An 8,314-nucleotide genomic window follows, 5' to 3' on the forward strand; every position below is an offset into this window, starting at 1 on the left:
AGAGGCTTCAGAATTGTAGCTATTTCTGAGGTGTCGACATATAACTGTACTATTATAATACATCAGTACACAGTACTCTTTTCAAACTTCTGAACACCAATCCCCCACTCCAAGAGTTTAGATGCCTTCATCTGCCTTCAATTTTCCTTTTTAAAATATTTCTACATGACCACTTGATGACAGACATTCTGAGCAGGGAGGTAGATCTACATTTTCCCCTCTACTTCTCAATAAAATACATATTCATTTAGCTGCAACTAAATATATGTTATATCATTTGCCTGTATTCTCCCTATAAGAATATTTTTGCTCCAGAAAGACATCTTATTTTCCCAAATTCAGTTAAAATGATTTACTTTGTTGACTTGTTTCGACCACATTAGTGGTAAAAAAAAAAAAAAATTGCCCAGAATCAGAAGGGACTTTATTGTATGATTCTGTTTTCTACCATTATCTATGTTTTCATGGTGCTATTAATTACAAGCCAGGCTGTTTCTGTAGATCATGTTAAAATTGCAAACAACAACAAAAAAACCCCAAACCATCTTTCCCTGTCAAGCATTGTCCTGGAGAAAGAGACAATGATCTATTCAGCAGAAAGCTGTAGTTCCTGGAGGTCACTTCCAAACTATAGCCACACTGACCTCTGGGCTTGACAGGTTGAAATGGTCCCATCAGCCTGGAACAGCCATCCAGTCCTGGGTGGAATTCCAAGGGTTGAGAGACTCCCCTGAGCCCAGGACAACCATCTGCTCTCACCCGCAGAGGCAGAAGTCACCCTGGGGACCATGGTGAGTCCGCCTGCATTTGTACTTCCGGGCTCTGGGAAGAAGCACAGATGTATCAGGGAACATCAACATGATTCCCTCTCCTAGGAAACATTCAGCCTGGAAACTGGCCCTGGCCCTTCAAGATAGGCTTTCTTTGAATACAATTTGGTTGCAAAGATTCCTAAATACATATAATATGTCATTAGTCTTAGCTGGAATATTTTCTCCACTTTCTGTTCTCATGCCCAATGCTTCTGAAGCAGCCAGTGTACGTGCAACAACATTTTTAACTTCAGGTAAAATGGGGTTGTTTAGTAGTTTTAAAATTTGTAGGTGCCTGCTTATAGTGTTCTTTAAAAGCGAGACCAGATATGTCATTACGCACACTTAGGTTGTTGTAAGCGTGTGTAATGCTGGATGTGTGCAGTACAGTACTGCATTTGTAATTTGAATCAAGTATGGTGTTCTGTTTCTAGCTGACTCGGACAGTCTGGTTGGCTCCGCAGAGGTGTCCTCTGGGTGGTTTGCAGCTTGCTGGGGGGAGGTTAGAGTGGGAGTAGAGCCTTCATGTGGGGTCCATCTGGCCTGGTTGTCCAAACTGTGCTCTGAAGCATCCTCATCCTCAGCACTGGACATTTCAAAGTGGATTATTAAAAGATACAATTTCTGTGAAATAAAGACTTGTTTTAAGAGGAGCTAATCATGAAATAGATGTTAGCAGTAGTAGGAAACTAAGGAATAAACGTTTGATATTCAGCACCTGAAAATACCTCACAGTGTTTTCTTGGGGGGAAGGAAATGGTTACCTTAGTTGTAGCTAGCACTTGCAAACTTGGCTGTCTTGAAGGTATTACACTGCTCAGAACAGTCGCTCTTCATTTTTTTCTTCTTCCTTTTTAAATATTGAAAGAACCACAGACTTATAAAAAAGTTGGAAGTACCGCAGAAGGACTCTTCTTGTCCTCGGTGAGTTTCTGGCCTAATGCCCTATTCACCCCTGAACAGTGTGTATTTCCTATAGACAAGAACACTCTTTTCTCCATAACCACGATACAACCGCCAACATCAGAAAATTTTTTTCTTTAAGATTTTATTTATTTGACAGAGAAAGAACAAACAGAGGGAGAGGGAGAAGCAGGCTCCCCACTGAGCAGGGAGCCCGATGCGGGGCACGATCCCAGGACCCTGAGATCATGACCTGAGCCGAAGGCAGACGCTTAAATGACTGAGCCACCCAGGCGTCCCCCAACATCAGAAATTAACACTGATATATTGCTGCCATCTCATCCTCAGGCTGTATTCAAGTTTGTCTGGTGTCCTTCTAATGTCTTTTATAGCAAAAGATTATGTTCAGAATCTCCCCTTGTACTTAGTTGTCATGTCTTTGTGGTGTCTTTCAGTCTGGGCGGTTCCTCCGTCTAGACCTGCATGGCCTTGACTTTTGAATATTGCAAGCAGTCATTTTGTAAAATGCCCCTTGATTTGGGTCAGTCTGAGGTTTCTTGATAATTAAAATCAGGTATCGATCTTTGGCAAAAATAGCACAAGAGTGATGCTGGGTTTTTTTTTTTTTTTTTTTTAACAGCATCCTGTCAGGTGCCTCACAATCTTGATCTGTTACATTACTGATAATGCTCATTTCGATCACTCGACTAAAATGGTGTCTGTCAAGCTTCTCCACCGTCAAATACTCTTTTCCTCTTTATAGGTTATAAGTAGTTTATGGGGAGGTACTTTGAAATCTTCTAAATCTTCTGTTCCTTATCAAATTTTCAGTGTATTCATTCGTTCAATTTTATCTGTATGGTTTCCTGTTTTATTCAACGGCGAAACATTTGTGACTGTCATTATCTTATCCTGATGCTTGCCTTGTCCCATTCCTGGCCGGCAGGAGCCCTGTCGACACTGCCTCTGGCTTCCTTCTGCCACATCCCCAGCACTTCCTTGCTTTCTGGCAGAACAAGATACTCCTGGGTCAGCTAGTGTTTTCCCATCCCAGTGCAGGCATCAGCCATTTCTCCAAAGAGCCCTGGGCTCAGGGTCATGAGATTGAGTCCTGCATCAGGCTCCACACTGAACGCAGAGCCTGTTTAAGATCTTAAGATTCCCTCTGCCACTGCCTCTCTCTCAAAAAAAAAAAAAAAAAAAAAAATTCTCTGGTTTCACAGGGAGAGTTTTTAGTCTATGTTAACGAAGAGTATAATGACATCTAAGCATGGTTGTTTGACAAAAATACTGATTCTACATGTGACTTCTTTGTCTGATCCCTCTCTACTCTTTTCTTCTGGCTCAATGGTCATAGTTCAAAAGGACTGCAGCTTGTCTAATGGACATGGCACTCTTCTATCAGTATTCCAATAATTTGGAAGTCCTGATGAAATGTTCTCTTGAGCTAGGCTAGGAAGAGGACTTGAATTCGAAATACAACAGAATGCCCCATCTTATATCCAAAACATCAGACAAGTTCCCCTAAAACCCCTAAAATAAAATCAAGATACCTCTGGACCAACTCAGAGTTACATTGAAATGGGGTGACACTCTACCAGAAATAATTTTAACTGAAAACATATCTCTTCTCAGTCTTTTAAGAATATACCAAAATGGGAACGGGTTTCATTCTCAAAGCACAGCAAAGCTTCATTAACCAAACCACTTTTCCTCATTCTCAGTGCCTCTCATATGCCTGCAGGCAGCTCTCAAAGCAGCTCCTCCCTCCTTTTCTCCTCCTCAAGTCCTCTCCAAGCCAGCAGTACATCTCTTCCATCCCCTCCTCACATCGTCCCTTTCAAAGCACCTGATAAAATAGCTTTTTTTTTTTTTTAAAGATTTTATATTTATTTGACAGAAATAGAGAGAGAGAGAGAGCACAAGTAGGCAGAGAGGCAGGGAGAGGGAGAGGGAGAAGCAAGCTGTCTGCTGAGCAGGGAGCCTGATGTCGGACTTGATCCCAGGATGCTGGGATCATGACCTGAGCTGAAGGCAGACGCTTAACGAACTGAGCCACCCAGGCGCCCAAAATAGCTCTTTCTAATTCACATTGTACTTGTATAGGTTTCCCATCACTGCTATAACCAATTTCCACAAACATGGTGGTTTAAAACAACACAAATTTATTCTTTTATGGTTCTGAAGGCCAGAAGTCTAAAATCAGTTTCACCAGCCTAAAGCCAATGTGTTGGCAGGGCTACTTCTTCTGGAGACTCAAAAGGAGAATCTCTCTCTCTCTCTTTTTTTTTTTGCTTTCCCAAATCTTCTGGTGACTGCCAGCATTCTTTGGCTTGTCATCACTCCAGTCTCTTCTTCTGTAGTCACACTGACTTCGCCATTTCTGCTGTGGCATCTCCCTCTGCCTACCTCTTATAAGGATACTTATGGTTGCATTAGGTCCCACCTAGATAATCTGGGATAATTCCCCATCTCAACATCCTTAACTAGGCCCATCCGCAGAGTCCTTTTTGCCATACAAGGTAATTCACAGGTTCCAGGTATTAGGACTAGGATTAGGGATGGTCTTTCATGGACCATTTTTCAGCCAACCAGAGTCCCGTAAACACCAGGGATTTGGGGGGTGGGGAATCCTCTATGAACCTTTCTTTCCACTCCCAATCTGGGTTTCTATACTTAGTATTCCCCATTCTCTCCTCTAATTCTTTTTTGGAAACTCCATACCCTTCCTTGACAAAGCACCAAGAGTCTAAAGTTTCCCTATCCAGTGGCCTTGTTCCAAGTCTGAATCCTGTAGTTGTGATTAGTTTTAGACTTCAGCCCACTGGATGATTGATGCTCATTACTCTTAAAAGAGCAAGTGTTAGAATGGAGAGGGGACAGACCAGTATGGACTTTGGTCCTGTGGCCAATGGTGAACTCAACTTTGTCAATTCCAGTTTCCTTTCCATTACATCCACCAAAAGGAGCTGAAGACCATTGGTTTGTTTGCTAGTTAGTCCATTATAGTAAGCACATCCCTGAAGAACAAACTATACTTGGGAGTCAGTGTAGTCTGAACCTAAGTTAAGAAAGGACTCCATTGCCTCACTTAGCCAAGAGCCCACCCTCCTTTGTGTTACTGGGTCCCCATCACTGTGAAATAAAATTTTTTTTTCTTGATTTATCTGGCAGGGCCTTCCAGAGTCCTAAAGAAGGTGACATTAGCTTTTAATGGCTGTTCACTTTATTGATGTGGGAAATAGGCTAGACTTAATGAAATTATTTTGGGTCAGAGTTTCCCCTCTAATGGAAATCACAGTGGGGATTTTCTATTCACCTCCATCTCATGGTATATATTAAATGCTGTGGGATCTGAATTTATTTCATAACAACAGTCAAGAAAAATGGCTATTTCTGGAAAGCACTCCTCTTTTAATATAAAGCAACCCAAGTGAATGAACATGAGAAATAGAGGAACCATTGACTGCCTTCCAATTGAAGCTTGGATCCAGTCTAACTTTTCCCAAACAGTGCTTTGAGAATAAATCCTATTTGTATGTGAGGACCCAAGGAGTGATTTAATCAAAGTGCTTCTTTATCCTTTTCTTTGCTGCCTAATCCCACTCTCTCACCTTAAAGGAACAATTACTTTCTGTTGAACTCTGGATTTCAAGCAAAATGTTACAGAAATCCAACTGTCCAGATTTTCAAATGTCTAGAATAATCAGCTTTGTACGAGTGAAGGCAAGGTCTGAGGTTTCAAATCTGATCACAAGGAAAAGCATTTATAAAGCTCAATGAAACAACCACAGAATCTCCACCCGCTGTCTAACCACAGAATTTCCAAGGATCCATAGTCCAACTTCATAGATGGTCTGAAGAAGTAAAATGATTTCTCATGCTTACGTTCTTAGTGGGTATTGGAAGCAGACTAGAAACTGTGCCTCTTACTTTTGACACATTGCTTATCTCTTTTCCACTTGCTTTATTGCACCTAACCCAACTTCCCATACCTAATTTCCTTTCCCTAAACACTCATTCTCCCCTTTTATCTCCACTTTCTACCACCCACCAAGGCAAGACTGAAGACGTTAAAGAAGAGGGATCAGTGGGCAGCAAGCAGAGGAAAACCTCTATGACGGAAGATATGTCAATTCCAGTTTCCTTCTCACTCTTCTTCCTCTTCACCAAGACTTGTCCCCATTGCAAGTCCCCCTGCCTGCTTTCCAGGACCAGTGTTCTCCCAACACCCCACTCTGCCCCTGGCACAAGAGACACTGGTGTAACCCCCTTCCTCCTCCAAGTTCTAACCACATAGGAGAAGCTCTGGCCAAAAACTGTTTTTGAATGAAAGGATCAGAGAAGATGAGGGCTATATGCCTGAGTTCTGGGACTCAGACCCTATTCCTTCATTCTCCACTAAATCCTTTCAGTTTATTTGCATCTCTACTGATCACTGTCTTTGATAAAACCTGAGAGTTATGCAGTTACCTCATCATCACTCCGGTGATAACTTGCCAGCACTAACCTTGGTCTCTAAGCATTCTGAGTAAGAGAAATGTTTACTGTCAGTCACTGAAGTTTCAGGGCCCTGCCTCATCCGAATCTATAGTTTACTCTGACACCACAACTCCAGCCTGTGTAATCCACTTATGTAACTACTAATCTTCAGACTCGGCCTGCCACTGGTTTGGATATATGGAATATATATAATAAGCACAATTGAAAGGATGTTCAGCATCATATTTATCAGGTTAATGCAAATTAAAACTACGATCAGATAATACTACCCACCCACTGGTATGGTTAAAATAAAGTGTCAAGATGGATATGGAGCAACTGGAACTCTTATTCATTGCTTGTGGGAGAGCAAAATGGTAAAGTCACTTTAAAAAACAATTTTGGATAAAGTTAAGCATACCCTTTCCATATGATCCACATTCCACTATTAGGAATCTTCCCCAAAGAAATGAAAATATACATCTTCACAAAAGCCTGTATGAAATGTTCATAGCAGCATTATTCATAATAACTGAAAACCACCAAAATATCCATTAACTGATTATATTCAGGTCCAAAAATTATGGTATAGCTCTACTTGTGATAAATGAGGAAATGATCCATTTAAGCATTAGATTTAATTGTTAGAATCTCAACTGAGACCTTCAGAAAGAATTTACAGAACAGAAGAGAAAAGTGACCCTTCCCCCGCAGATGTACCCCATGACTGAAGAATAAAATGGAGAATGCAATTCTATTCAAAGCCTGGAACATCCGAAAGCTGAGGGAAGACAGTACTGCTTTGAGGACACAGGCAGAGAAATCAGCTTTCACTAGACTCCTAGGAAGAAAATACTCTGAAACATTCATAGGAACTTCAGCTTAGAGATCTACTGAGGCTAAGACTCTGGCAGACAGAAGAAAAATGTAGAGAGTAGGGTAACATCTTTTCTAGGAAATGGATTTCATAGGCCCAAACAATTCTACCCCAAGAGGTAGGGGTAGCAGCCCTTGTATCATAGGACTGAAAATACTTGCTTGGAAATGGGTGTGGAAATGATGGTCTGAAGAGATACCATGCTAGGTATGGCACCAGACACCAGAAACAAAAGACTTGAAGGGGAAGTGGAAATAAGATCTTGTGACTGGTACAGTAACCACTGGAAGTTTCTACACGTTCTAAGAAGACTACGATGTCTTCAACACCTCTCTCTGAGAAAAGCTCTTGGATGCTCTTAAATTGTTCCCTCAGATACGATATTAACCTCTTAGGAGAAATTAATCTCTTATGAGAAATTTCTCCCAGTTGGGTTTAACTTCATAGTTATGAATTTTAGATAACATATCATCTGACTAGCATCTTGGAAAGACTAAAATTGAGACCCTCTTTCCCTCAGTACCACTGATTTGCTGCCATGATCCTTGGCCATGTTAATGTGGGTCTAGATTAAGGTTGAGTTTGGGAAACAGTTTCACCTGAGATGAACTCTCTAGCTCTTGTCTTATTTAAAATTTCCTGAGTGTAGTGCTACTGCTGTGATAATCTGGGTATGTCTTTGGGTTCTTTAAATGTTGGGGAACATGAGAAATTATGCTCATTTTAGTGATAAAAATCCCAGGTAGCAGTGGTTGAAAGAATCCAGACTCTACCAGATATCTGAGCCTAAGTCCTTTCACTGAGCCTAAGTAGAATAAGAACTGGAGAGAAAGAATTAAGGACATTAATTCTTTCACACATTAAATTATTTGAATTCTAAGTTGCAAGAGAATTTAATCTTTGGACTTCAATTTCTTCTGGGAATTTCAGAATGGGAGAGAGTTTATATGCAAATTTCGGCACCTCTATGTTGGTGCAAATTTATTAGTGGAATAGGTTAGTGTTGCCATTTAATCACATTGCCTAACCTCTGGTGAGCTATACTGAGCAGTGTAGTTGGGCATAATTTGGGATGGAAAATAAAAGAGGGAGCAAATTCTCAGCCTTGGATGTACTGTAGATTTGGAGTCAATCTAATGAATGTACTATTGGGAGCATTTTTATGCTTCTTACTAGTAGTCATAGGAGGGTAACAAAGGAGCGTAGGTGGTATTGAGGAAGCAGCCCATGAAGGTGGAAA

The sequence above is a fragment of the Neomonachus schauinslandi genome, chromosome 3, assembly GCF_002201575.2.
Source record: "Neomonachus schauinslandi chromosome 3, ASM220157v2, whole genome shotgun sequence".
Lineage (NCBI taxonomy): Eukaryota > Metazoa > Chordata > Mammalia > Carnivora > Phocidae > Neomonachus > Neomonachus schauinslandi.